Below are 14,516 nucleotides of genomic sequence, written 5' to 3'. Positions count from 1 at the left end.
TGGTTCTTCTACCAGGAACTGCTTTCTAAATTATGGGTGGACTCCCTGTTATGGCTGATGATTCTTTCGCTGTTGAGGCTAGTAACAACCCCTTCGGTCTAATGGTCTGGAAGGTTACTTGAGTGCAGGAAGTCACATCTCTTACACAGACTCATTCCATGCTTAATTTCTCATTCTAAGTGATAGCCTGTACTTGGTGATAGGGTGTGTTTTGCATTCCTGGCATAACTAGGTAAAACAGGTCTTGGGAACCTGTGGCCCTGTTGTTGGACTCCCAACGAGGGCATCAAGGTTTCCCACCCTTGAGTTAAAAAGATCAGGTAGCAGATGATGGGGAAGATTAGGAAAACGTTAGGAAGAAATTTTCAATGGCAAGAGCTTTTTGACAGTGGAGCAGTCCACCTCGGAAGGCGGTGTGGACTCTTCTTCATTGGTGGTTTTCAAACAGAGATTGGATGGTCGTTTGTTAAGGATGGTCTGTCATTTCTGCATCATAGGGACTTGGACTAGACGATCCTTTGGGTCCCTTTCAAATCTACAATACAGTGGTACCTCGGGTTAAGTACTTAATTCGTTCCGGAGGTCTGTTCTTAACCTGAAACTGTTCTTAACTTGAAGCACCACTTTAGCCAATGGGGCCTCCTGCTGCCGCCAGAGCCCGATTTCTGTTCTCATCCTGAAACAAAGTTCTTAACCTGAAGCACTGTTTCTGGGTTAGCGGAGTCTGTAACCTGAAGCGTATGTAACCCGAGGTGCCACTGTACTGATTCTATGACTTCTTGAGAGAAAAAGGAGCTTCTTGTGTTCCATACCATGTGTGTGTGTGTATTGCACTTTGGAAGGGAGGCATGTAGAAAAACAGGAAACTTGCCATAAAATAGGGAAGGCCTCATGCTGTCTGGACATACATTCTAGGCACTGGACTGCTTCAGTGGTTCCTGCTAGTATTTATATATTTATTTATATATTTACTTTATTTAATTTATTACATTTCTGCAGTTCTCTTCATCCAAGGATCACAGAAATGCTTATAGTTCAAAAACACAAAAATATATAACATAGTAACAAACAACACACACATACACACCCCAGTTTAGAAGGGCATACTGTCTTTGCCTGGCACCTCAAAATATGTAACAAAGGTGCCAGGCGAGTTTCTTGAGGATAGCACTTGACAAGCAGGAAGTTGCCACTTGTGTTGCTATGCTCTGGACCTCTCATGGAGGTTGTCTTTGTGTTTTGCCGCCGCTGCCCAAGCAACTCTGCTCAAAAGCAGAATTTCCTGATTTGTGAGCATTTGAACCCGCATTATACCGAAACAGACTACTGGCCTATCTGACTTAATTTTTTCTGCTCTAATTAGCAACAGCTTATCATGGTCTCAGGAAGAGGTTTTTTCCCATGTACTTGAGATCCTTTAGTTGGAATTGCCAGGATTGAACCTGGAATCTCTTGTATGCAAAACAGTAACTCTCTTACGGTGCTGTGGGTTTTCCTCAGCTTGAGTAGGGTTGTTTGCAATGTAGACAGCCACAAAAGACCTCTGTATAGAAGGGAGTTCCAAAGAGTGGAAAAGAACGAAAGTCTCCTTTGTCTTCTCTGTCTTCTTCCATGTATTTTTACACACAAATGGTTAGTAGTACATATTTCAACTTTACAGTATGTTTACATTTTTTAAAGGAATGACAGTGTTCTAAGTTTGTTTGTTTACTGGTACCTGTCTTTCCTTGATACCCAAGAGCTATAGCATATAAGCTTGTTAATAGTCTTGAATTGCTTTTTCACGAACCTGCTGACTCAAATCTTTTTAGAGTTCACTGTAGCTGGTTGCTTTTTCTTCTTAGTCTTCCATGGGCATTTGGGCAGGCAGGTTAGTCACTTGAAAAATGTGACATGAACCAGTCTCTAACAGATGTCACCCTAAGCTTAAAGAACTAGCCGGCACACTGAAGCACAGGCATCTTGAGCCAAATGCGGTGCTGATTAGACAACAGAGTAATCCCCTACAAAATGATTGCACTGCCAGCAAATAAAATCTTGTGGTTTTACATCCACTTTTCTTCTTAAACTGCTCTTAATCACATCTTTTGAATTTGTGGCCCTGGAAGCGTGTATATCTGCTACGTTCAATCCCTTACGCTGGCTTTGCCCATGATGTCGATGTGGACCAGATATTCTTCAGCTTCTCCAGGCGCTGTCATGTTAGAGCGCTAGTCCTGGTTCCTTGTGCTGAACTTCGCTTACCTCTGATGTAATGTGCCTCTTTTAGGATGTGTTTGACTTCCCAATATTTAATCCAGAGGACTTAAGACCAGCCCTCAGATTTTCCTATTTGCACTAACTACCAAAGCATGTTGGCGTGGCATGCTGCCAGTTCATGCCAGCCTTTTGCTGCTCCAACTGACGCGTTGCTGAGCTGTGGCCCAACCTGGAGACAGGCTAGCGGTGGGTGTTAATGAATTGCATTCACTTTTTCTTTTTTCACTTTCAAGAAGGAACTAAAGATAGGGGGGTACATGGTGTAAGCTGGAAGCTGCCTCTCTGTGCTACATACTTTGTTCTAGCTGCCGTGAGGCATTTTGAGAGGTGGAGGGGTTTGTGTTTTGTCCATGTCAATTCATGGATCATCAGCTCGTCTGCAAGAACGACTGGTACTTTTGGCATAATGCAGCTGTGGAAGCTTATTTACTTTGGCTTTGAAAATGGTTTGGCGCAGCCTTCCTTATGCGAAACCTGCTTTGCTCAGAACAGAATCCAGTACAGCAGTTTGCTTTCATTTCCCCCTCACCATTTATTTTTTAGCAATTCCTAACTCTCGTGGTTATCAAGAAATCTTTAAAATGTGCTGGGAATGTGTATAAAGGGGAGGCTTTGGGATAAGGGTTGTTTGCCCAAGTATTCTGCTTTGTCTCCCTAGGGTTCCTCAGTTATCCTTGCTCTGTTCTAAACGGACTTCTTATCTCCTTCCATCAACTCATGCAGTTTCTCTCCATTGTCAATTTCACGTAAAGGTGCTAAATATTGCAACTTGAACAGAGTACGTTCGTTTTAAGGCAGGGTTGAGGAACCAGATGACCTCCAGGTATCAGCTCTCAAGGTATTGTTGGGCTCCCAACTCCCTTCAGCCCCAGCCAACATGTCTAATGTCAGAGGCCATGGAAGTTGTAGTTCAGCTACACCTGCAGGACCACAGTTGCCTACCCCTAGTTTAAGCCAAATTAACTGGTATTTCCCTTGGTATAGAACTAGGTTTTTTATTCTGAAAGCACATGGATCTTAATCGGGCATTTTGAAGCTCCACTAAAGAGAAGATTCATGGTGTGACTGTGTAAGTCTGACAGGCCCATGGTGCCCTCCCCCCGCCATCTTAGCCCTCCGAAGCTCAAGGCAAGTCTACCCAGCTGCGCCCCACATCCTCTGCACAGGCCTGAAGAGGGATAAGGGTCTTTGGTCATCTGGAAACTGAACTGGGCAGCGACCAGAGGGAAGTTGCAAAGCGCTATCATATTTTACATCTTACTAGGAAGCAGATGTTGCTTTAAAACTCTTGGTCCACAACACTCAGATCACTTCCACCAATTCCTTTCACAGCCTCTGGAGCAACCTTCTTCAGCCTTGAGTCCCCAGATGTCGTTGGACTACAACTCCCATCATACCTGACCACTGGGGCCGCTAGCTAGGGTGATGGGAGATGTAGTCCAACATTTGGGTTGAGAAAGGCTGCTGTGGAGTGTAGCAGAACCTTGAGCACATGACTGCTGATGCCTCTGGAAGTGGTGGGTGAGGCATTTCTTGAGAGGCTACATTGCCTTGGAGGACACCGCCAATCGCATCCACATGCCACCAATGCCACTGCCTTTTGATAAAACTGATTTCTTAGGAGGACTTTACTTGATCCATGTACTGAACTTGGTATCCTTTTTGGCTTGAGACATTTCCACATACTTGGTGTCTTCAGGCAAATTGCTTTACTAAATGCTAGTTCCAGCCTCAAGTGGGAGTCAGGTGTCCAACCAGAGAGGGGAGCGTGCTGCCCAGTTGCTATTTTTAAGTGCTTGAACAGTGCACAAACGCTGTTCGCTTGGAAGATGGAAGCTCACCCCTGAAGGCAGAAGCTCCGGTCCTAACCAGCTGTTTGTGCTGCAGAATCCAGGTCATTGGTCCTGTAGAGAGCTGCTTGCTTGAGACTCTTTGCCCAGGAAACAGAAATTGCCCAGTCCCTGCCATCCTTCATGGGAAAGCAATTTGTTTAGCTTAGCTGTGCTAACAAAAGTTTTATAATCTCCTTCTGAATGGGGAATGTTGGTACAGCATCCACCTAACAGGAGCAGGCTTTGTTTTCTGGAGCTGGTGGTTTCTCCCATCACTAAGGAGATATGGTAAGGTGTGGTTGGTTAGGGTGTGAAGCTTCTAATGGGACAGTGTGGGAAGTCTAGCTAATTTGTTTCTAATTGCTTTGCTTCTGGTTTAAATTATGTGGTATGGCATGTTAGTTTTCGAAGAGTAATGGAAACTGGGATCGGTTGAAGTTTAGAGAACTGGTCTGGTGTAGCTTGTATTTAGGAATTCAAAACTGGAGTGAAAGGGTGTTATTTCTTCACAGAGTATGGAAATGAACAAACAAAAAACCACAGTGCCTTCAGGATCCATTTTTCAAGATCACTTAATGTAGGTTGCAGTATGAATTCTAATCCATAAGAAGTTCTTTTTAAAAAAATAAGGAATGAAGAAATGGTAGTTTTCAAGATCAGTGCAGAATGCAAGGGTGTGATCCTTGTTGCATGTGCAGCTGGGGATGCACATTTTGGCAGATGTGCTGTACTTGTTTTCCATAGATCTTGCCTCTCCGTAATTAGACTAATCAGCTGGCTTCAGGCAAATCGGTATCTGTTGACCTCAGCCCCCACCAGTTGCAGTATTGGATTAAAACAGACTAGTTGGACAGGGTTGCTGCTTTTGTTGTTAGGATTAAATATGTGTTCTGAGCGCTCTGAAATGTTCTCTCTATGCCATCTTCAGTGAATGTAGCCACCCCATTTCAATCATGCAGTTCTAGATCCCTTGACAACGCAAGAACCAGCCGTGTCATCCTGTCCTTAGAACCTTTTTGCCCAAATTAAAAGATGTGCCCTAATTTCTGACCTGTTATTTATGAGCACAGTTGTCTAGTTCACAGTGTGCTGGATGCAGCTGGGCTGTCTTCATCCTTCATACTCTGATGTTGCTGTTATGCTGGCAAAATCAACAACTTGCAGATTTGTGTATGTATGTGCTGCCGCCCTCTACTGGATGGAATCACATTCATTAAAGCATTTGGTGCCTTCCTTTCAACTCTTGACATATATATAATTTTTTACAGTAGCACCCAGGAGTTACGATAGAATTATGTATCTTTGAGGAGTGGGCATAAAGAAGTGACAGAATAACTTGTTGCAAGAGCAAAGGCTGTAATACATAGGCAATAGAAGAAAATGTCAGAATCAGTCCAAGGTGACAGCAGAAAAGTTAGGCTTCTTGTGGATGTAGTAGAAAAGTTCTCAGACAAGAACACCAGACCCTTGTTTCCTAATTTTCATCCCCATTAGAACATGATTCCTGTCTAGCTTGGGTGTCGTCATGCTATTTCTTTTAAAAAGCTCCATTGTTTGGCTTATGTTGCTCTGCATTTCTGCAGTGGGTAAGCTGTGTGATAACCAGTTTTATGGGCAAAGATAAGAAAAGTGGCTTTTGGAAGCTGGATATGTGAGTTGACTGTAATGCTGATTTGCAGTGGAACTGAATTCAACAGTTATTTCTGCTTTGGGAATTCAGAGAGGTGGTTCTTGGGGAAGAGCCATAACTCAGTGGTAGAGCTCATTCATGTTTTGCATTCAGAATACCCTGGGTTTGGTCCCCATGTCTTATGTCTGGGATTTTTTATTTTTTATTTTGCCACTAATCAGATCTCTCTGAGATTGAAAGGAAATAAAACAGTCTATTTCCAGGATGAGGATTTGTTGAATGAGCACTTGCCTGCAGTACTGTATATCAGAAAAACACATTTAAATGGCATGCATTTCACTGTGTTTAGATCTGTTGCTGCTCTGCCCCGTGCCAAAATACAGCAGGGAAATGTACAAAGTTCGAAATACATAGAACAATATCATCCGTTGTGTTCAGACAGCACCTTTGATCCAGGTGAGGATGACTTCAGCCTTATCTGGACCACATCATATTATAGTTAGTGGTCTCTGCCAAGATGAGGATGTGAGAGAGACAGGGTTGTGCTAGGGAGTAATTGAAACAGTACTTAGCTTTTACTCTGTTGTGGTTGAGAGATATGATTTTAAAATACCCATTGTGATTGATATATATACGGACGTCTTGACTCCAGTCTAGTGTATCTATGGTGTCTAAGCCAAAGCTGTGCTGAAGCAGATTATTGGCAAGTCTTCTAGTCTGCCAGACATACCTCTGAGCATTTTCTCGTTCTCTGGTGTTGATTCTTCAGGTTTTTTAATTTCTGCTGCTCCACCTGCAATAGAGCGTTTCTCTCATGTATCAATTTCTACAGACACAGCAGGCGCTGCAACTCTCCAATGGTTTGATTTGACTCTCAAAGGCACACTCTTTCATTGTCTCTTAAGACAGACAAGTGCCAACAACAGGTGGCTACAACAGCCGGGTAAATAAGCCCCCACATTTACTAGCCTTCCAAAATAATTACTAGCCTGCTGAGGGCTGGCAGAGGAGGAACTAGCAGCTTGCTTGGTTTTCTATATTGGCCTCAGAGGAGGAACTGCGTGTTCCATTGCTCTATCACCAGCCTGCTCACTCGGGTGTGTGATGTTCCATCTGCCTGCAGCTCTTGGTTCCTGTGGTCACCAGGTTCGTGCTTAAATACAAGTCTATAAGTTCCTTATAGACACCCCCTGATAAGCTTCTTCCCCATGGGACTCGGGAAGAAGCTCCCCTTCCCCCAAGTTTGCAATTCAAATTACATAATTCTGTAATGGCATTATGCTTGAGACATTTCCCTCCCCCCTCCATTAGCAGCAGAGGGTATGTTTGCTCGAGAGGCAGCAAAATGGAAAATCGTTTCTTGAATTGTGTTTACCATATGGTGATATATATTATTTTTGCTGAGACAGCAAACCTATCTGGGCTGTACCATTGCAAACTTCAGACGAGGGCTTGCATTTTGGAATTTTTCTGATAGGCCAGCATGGGTACTTATACTTCTTGTAGAATCTGAATACTTCTCTATTTGAAAAAATAAAATAAAATCCCTGCATATAGATCAAGTGGTGGACAACATGGTGTCCCTAGGCATTGTTGGGCTGCAACTTTCATGGTGTCTGACCATTTGCCATGGTGCCTGGGGTGGACGAGGTTATACATTTCCCATATTTGGCATAAGGCACCCGGATGACAGATGAGATTCAATTAAAACGTTCCTAGTTTACAGCTTAGTTCTTTGCCTACTCCACTGTTAAGAGTTTCAGACTCAGGGCCAAACCTGGCATTTGGTATACTGTTGGGTGCTGACTTTTTTTCTGTATTTATTTTTGGTTTCCTAACTGATTCCCATCTGTTCTTATAAGGCAACGTCCAGCAGCAAGAGATGTCCGAACCCTCAGGCAGCTTTTTCCATTCTTTTTGGATGGATCAGTGCACTCTTTGAGCACGCTGTGGTTATGACTACTTAATACATGACTCACTCGAGCCGGTGAAAGTGAGCCCTAAAGCACAAAATACACAGGAGGGTTGGTCAAGTTCACCTGCTCTCCGCAGAACTGGAGGGAAAACTTGACACACAGCCCAGGTTTTGATGTTCCTTCTGCATAAATGGAACAAGCATAAGCCGGCCACACCTGTGTTGTCAGCCTGTTTTTAACTGGACATAAACTACAGGAACTTCACATATCTTTGCCATCCAAGAGCTCGGAAAAGCTGCCAAATTGGCATCTTGGTTGCATCTGTGGAGGTAATGAGTTGCTGAGGAAAGACGCTCACTTTTCACTTCATTCCTCAGATTCCCTGCTTTTTTTTCCAATGATGCTGGCTGGCCAAGTCACACATGCTGAAAACCACATGGGATATTGGCTTAGAATGGAGTGATGAACCTTTATCTCTTATCAAGGGCCATATTCCCATAACCTGCAGGAGGGTTGCATGCCAGTGGTCTGTGGGGCTGAAGTAAAAAGGGGGCAGTGAGAGCCAAAAGTAAGTGGGGCACCCCTTCTCTCCCATCTTTCTCCAATTTCTCTGCTTTCCCCCTTTCCCCTTCTTGTTACCAACATGAAATTAAGATGAGGGATACAGGCATAGAATAACACAAACCTTTCGGTTTAGGACACTGAATTTAGGCCAGCTCTTGTGTCCTCTTAAAGTAGGAGGTGGGGGTCCTTTTGAGGAATTCTAAGTCCATAGCGAGCAATTACCAAGTCGTTAACAACCACTTTATCTGTTGTTTTTTTGGTTTGTTTGTTTTTGCTGCAGGTCACATTTTTAGTTAAACAGTTGGGCATGCTCAGACATTGCTTTTCTCCTATGGGTGTTCCCTGTTGGGAAGTGTCCCACTTTCTCCCCAAGTTCAGGTACAGAACACTGGTATCATCAGTTCTCCATTATTCTTAGATTAAATTGTCCTGAAGCTGAGAGCCAGGATCTTTGCAAAAACAGGGATTTCTCACCCCTTTATTCTTTATTCCTAAGTCTTATTCTTAAGACACATTGACTCTGAATGCTGGCAAACTTCATGAGCTGTGTGTGTGCATGCAATTAAGCTTTCTCTGCCAGGCTGCTACATTTTGCCACCCATGACTATGTGTGTGTGTATGTTTTAAACTGTGTGTTCCTTTTTCTACCCTGGTAATTATAGGTGGTGCATCTACCGTATTTGCTTTGTGTAATTCACAAAGCTGTCATAGAGATGGCATTGGATGTGGAAAAATATAGCCCTTCTCTTCTTGGTAACCCTGGGGCCTTGCCCTGTGCAAGTAGACACCAACTGGAAAATTTGTGTAGCTTGGCGCCTACTAACACACACCACTGGATGTAAAATGACATTTCAGCAGCTATCCAAAGCAAGATGAATGATGTGGGTTAGATTGGTAGAAGGTTGACAGTGTGGATGTTTTTGCCTTGCTATGGAGCAAATGGATGGGGGCCATCCTTTTGATCCCTGCCAGCTTCTGTTAAATTACCTCACTTGAATACTATGGGCCTGTTAGGCTGCTGCTATGCCCTGGGATAGAAACAGTCCAGCCCACACTGCTAAGACCTGAGTGTTGATCCTGTTGCCTTTTAGTGGGGTTTTCACACCTTATGCAGCAGCAATCTAAGCCTGCTATGAAGTCTACACTAAACGGGGAACCACAACCAACCTCAACTCCCTAAGAAGAATGCCTGCATGATCTCTGTATTTGTGTTTCACATGTTTGTATTCATGCTTCACATGCTTAGGTGTGTAAGCATGTTAGGTCTGCATCTGTGGACATAATGGGTGAAGAGACCCTCTATTCTTGAGTTGGAGTTGGGGGGGAAGCAGCACTCTGCAGTTTTGTTACAGTTGTTGGCATTTGTCTTTCTCGAGAGAGAACGGGGTGCTCCTCTGGCGGTCAAGTCAAACTGCTAGAGAACCACAGTGCCTTCCACGGCTGCAGAGACCGGGAACTCTTAACTGCTGCCTCCCATTTTGTTTTTGCTGAAGTCCCCAGTGGAAACCCCAATATCTTTCTCATGAGTTTGTTTTGTTGGGCTCCTAGTTCTGATTTGATACCACTTCCCCATATCTCGGCCCCATAAAGCATTTGTGCAATGATCTTTTACATGTAGATCTTGATGGCTGGGTTGATTATCTGCCCTTCCAGTGGGAGAACCTGTATAGCTGTCCAGTAGAGCGGGCAGATAATAGCTTGATTGCATCCAGATGGGGTTTCCATGAAACAGTGGCGTAGCTAGCTGTTCGGTGTGCATGCCCTGCGCCTGGGGGTGGGGCAAGCTGAGGCAGGGTGTGCTGCACGAAACCTTCAAGAAGTCTTCCCACCACTTCCCCCTCAGCTGTAGGGTGGCTGAGGGGGAGGCAGCGGGCAGATGCAAGCCCCACGCTGCCATTTCCCCATGCCGCAGGCCCCATAGTAAGTGCCGCCCCCCCCCCCCCGCGGTGTGGCGCCCAATGAGCCCCTCCCCAGCTATGCCTCTGCCATGAAAGCTTTTCATTAATAAGTAATCCTAGGTATTTAAATCCATGTATTTGCTTGAGTGTATGACCATCTAATGTCTACTTGGACTGAGTCAGCATTGACTGCCTCAAGACAAAAACATGCAAGGTCCTGCTGGCTGAAAGGCACAGGCAGGGAAAGCAATACCTTGGAAACTTGGCAGGCACCTCTGCCTTCCCTTGTAGTTCTCTGGCTTGCTGCCTCCAGAATTCAAGAGCTTTAGGGGTCCAAATATTCCCGGCAGGAGTTAGTGGATGGAAATCACTGAAGCTCCAAGCAGAAGGAAGTTTTGAATGCTGTTAATGTGGCTGTGCCTCTGCCCCCTTTCCCCTGTGTCAGGAAGAGGATTGCACCCACCTACTTTTTAATGTTGCACCCCTGCTGTTAAGAGGCATCCTAAGATTGAGGCAGCGCATGTAAACGATTGCATCACACAAAGACTGAAAGCTCTACAATACAAGCAAGGGTTTCTTGTGGCACCTCACAGGCTAGCAGATTTATTTATGGCAGGAGCTTTTGTAGACTAGATCCCACTTCAACAAATGCCTGAATTGTTATCCTTGGGTGAGCAGATAAATCTGCAGGCCCACAAGTTCATTGTAGACGGTTGTAAACGGTGGGGTCAAAAGGCCATGCACTCGATTCCTGGAGATGACATGGCTCTTGGATTTTCTTTGTTTTAAACTCCCTTCCCCTAGTTCCCCAGACACTACATAAGATTCTCTTGCGGCATTCCTGTGTCTGGCAAAGTGGAAAAACAAGAGGAGGACATTCGATGAGCTAAGTTTAGCTTCAGCCTTGCTCCGTGGACCTCTGCTGGCACTAAACCGTAGTGTGTTCTTTGCTTTATGCTCTCTGTTGCTATAAAAAGCATTTTGTCAGCAACTGAGGGGGGCGCAAGTGTAACTTGATACACTGAAGTGATTTGGGGATATGTACAGAGAGTCTCGCTGGGAGGACACAAGGCTCTGTGTGCAGGTAGAATGTCTTCAGAGGGCGCTGTCTTTATTCTAGAGTGGCTGATCAGGGAATAATGACTGGTCACTCACTACTTACGTTCGCCGGTCATTTCTCCTGAAAGAGTAATGTTGCCTTTAGCCCAAATCAGCAGCATGAGTGGGAAAAATGACTCTCACACTTGTGATGGTGCTAATGTTGCTCACATTGTGTCACTTTTACCATCGTTGTATATGTTGTGATGCAGAATAATATACAAAAGAGACAGGTCATTTTTCTCAAAAATGCATTAACATCTGCCCAAAGTGGTACTTCAGACCATAATGAATAAAGAAGCCACCCATTAAAAAACGTGGGAGGTGTTCAACACTAGTCCTGCTCAGAGTAGACCCACTGAAATTAATGAACCTAAGTTATGTCCATTAATTTCAATAGGTCTGCTTTGAGCAGGACCAGTGTTGAATGCCACCACTTGAGTTAATTGCCCTTCACAACCTTTATTTGCATCTGTTTTTGAGGCTAGATTTACCATGGTCATTCAGACTACTCTTAATTCTTTTGTCAATGGTTCATACATGATAGCAGCCACCATACGGTAACCGTGGAGAGTGCGCAGGGCTGCCTCTGGGCTTCTGGTTAGGTCCATGGAAGTGCTATTTGTGTTGATTGTTTCTCTGTGCCAGCCTTTCTCAAGCTAGTGCCCTCCAGCTGTGCTGGCTGGGGCTGATGGGAGTTGTAGTCCAAAACACTGGGAGGTCATCATGTCTGCTGTATGCAGATAGTGTCCATAGGGCAACAGGTTGCTGTGGTGATGGTGACCCTGTTTTGATCCATCACTGTGTAAACTGCAGCATGGAATGGTGGTATTTCACACAAATAGGGCTTCCTTCTGAGTCAGCCTGTCTGTTCCCCCTACGCCTTGGGTAGAGATTTTATGGCGCCTGTCATCCTGTGTGAATGTGCCCTTATCGTATAAGTAAGCCCCAAGGGGAGATGCCTGCTTATTGCTTCAACTCCTAAATAATGTCACTTGACATAGTGTTGGCAAATGTGCAACAAGCAAAACACTCCAGAGAGAACTGACACATTGGAATGGCAAGAAGCATAATTTGTGAAGATTTGCCTTGGCTTACTCACTGCCAGGGGGTGAGAAAACAAGAATATGAAGTTGAATTTGAGTTAAAGCCATATCTCCATTCCAGCAAAAATGCATTTTATTTTTAAAAATTATATTAGCTTGTAGGAGCTGTGCCACTTAGAAGCATACTTTCTATCTATCTTCCTTTTTATCTAGAGATTGGATGTGTTGCTCTGGTGTGGATAGGAATATCAGCCTATGGTAGCAAAGACAAGGCCTGCTAATGGAGGTAGATGGATGTGTCGGCCGATGAAAACAGTTGCTCTGGAATGCTGGTCCTATTTATGGTGTTGTAATATGATAAGTGTGACATCCAGATTTCAGCGTTTTACTTATTTAAATAAGTCTTTTAATTCCAAACCATCACACTTGGGGAGGAAACCTCCATTCTTATTTGGGCAAATTGTGCATGAAACTCCTCCTGGTAACAAGATTGTGACCCTTTATATCGGATACAATCCTCTCTGCAAAACCTAAGGGTAGGCAACCAGTTCCATGTGGTTTGACAATTGGAGCAGAATGCAGTGGTCAGGGTGCTGGCTGGGCACATATTACACCACATCTTACAGACCAACACTGGTTGCCCAGTTCAAGGTGCATATATTGACACTGAAAACTCTAAAGGATTTGGGCCCCAGATATCTCAAGGACTTCTGCCTCGCACATAGTTTTGCCTGAGTGTTGACAGGGGAGGCCCTGCTGCCAAGTTCAAGAGAGGATCTTTTCTGTGGTGGCTTTCAGATGGTAGAATGCCTAGGTGCAGCTGGCATTGTCACTGTTCAAAGTTGGGTGAAGATTTACTTTTTTTGCACAGGCCTTTAGGGATGAAATGTATTACATGGCTATTGTACTCAGCAGTATGTAACCTACCTCGGGACCACGTGGTGAAGGGTGGCCTATAATTTCCTTTGAATAAGTAATCCTCCTACTATCTGTGAAGGGCATTAAATCATTCTCTCCCCTGATTATTGCAAGTTCTACTCATAGTTTCTGATTTCTGAGACTTACATTCACTTTCAGTTATATCTTTGCAGCCTTCAGGACTTAGGAACATAAGAAGACCCTGCCAGGTCAGGCCAGTGGTCCATCTAGCCCAGCATCCTCTTCCCACAGTGGCCAACCAGATGCGTGTGGGAAGCCCTCTAGGAGGACCCGAATGCAAGAGCTCTTTCCTCTCTTAGAGTTTTTAGCACCTGGTATTCAGAAGCATTCCTGCCTCTTGACTGTGGAGGTAGAACATAGCCAATCATGGCTAGTAGCCATTGACCTTTATCTATGTGAATTTGTCTAATCCTCTTCTTAAGTTGTTCCAAGTTGGTGGACATCACTGCCTGTTGTGGGAGGAAATTCCATAGTTTAACTGTGCAATTCTTACATTTTAAAAATATAAATACAAGTAATTCTCTTGGGTCATGATGTACATGGTATATTCATACCCCTGCCCATTGTGAATAGCCGCCTTTGTAGTTGGGTCACTAGGCCATGGCGTATTAGTTTTGGCAACATACCTGAAGAGTTCTCTCTTCAGTAGTTCTCTTCTTATGTGTATTCTTTGTCCTTCTCCAGGTGCTGTAGCTTGTGTTGAATGAGTGTTAAATCAGTGGTGTGCCAACATTCCCATCTTATTAAATCTGAGCACTACTGCGTTCCTGGGGCATTGTGCTTGTTGGTTTCACATTACAATTATGAGATTTATTTATTTTTAATCTCTGCTTTAAGGCCTACTAGTCTTCTCTGTTCCATAGAAAACTGAAAGGGCATAGGGATGTATCGTGTCTTGTGATACACTGGGAATTTACTCGGTCTTAAACACTTGTAAACAGATAAAATTAATTGTTTATCAGCTTTCTTAGCATAAACGATCCCTTTTTTTGCTGGGGGAGGTGTCAAAGAATACTACATGTTTTGAATGTTTTTGTGGGCTTGGAGTTCGGAGTGGGAATGGGATTGCTTTAATGACTTGTGCTGAAACCCCAGAGTCGTCTGCAACTGGACTAACTGTCAGGGGTCCTTTACCTGTACCTTTTTATTGTGTAACTATTATTGCACATTGTTTTATTTCAGAGCCATTTTGCAGGGTAGACCTCAATGGCAAACTTGCCCACATCAGAGCCATTTGGGGCCCTGGATAGGACAAAGCCGACCCCATGGGCTCTGTCTCCAGCATTTGCTTTATAGAGTCTGATGATTCTTAACCAGATGTTCCCTTGATAGGG

At 44.2% G+C, this 14,516-nt stretch overlaps 1 protein-coding gene across 13 annotated transcripts in view; it reads left to right on the top strand.

Moving 5' to 3' along the window:
• The window catches only part of MICAL3 (microtubule associated monooxygenase, calponin and LIM domain containing 3), a 187,220-nt gene that overhangs the window by 62,031 nt on the left and 110,673 nt on the right, over positions 1-14,516 (top strand). The window lies entirely within an intron of this gene.

Source organism: Podarcis raffonei, chromosome 10, assembly GCF_027172205.1.
Source record: "Podarcis raffonei isolate rPodRaf1 chromosome 10, rPodRaf1.pri, whole genome shotgun sequence".
In the NCBI taxonomy this organism is placed as follows: domain Eukaryota; kingdom Metazoa; phylum Chordata; class Lepidosauria; order Squamata; family Lacertidae; genus Podarcis; species Podarcis raffonei.
Note: the sequence above shows the minus strand (reverse complement) of the source record. Positions and strands in the feature narration are given on the sequence as shown.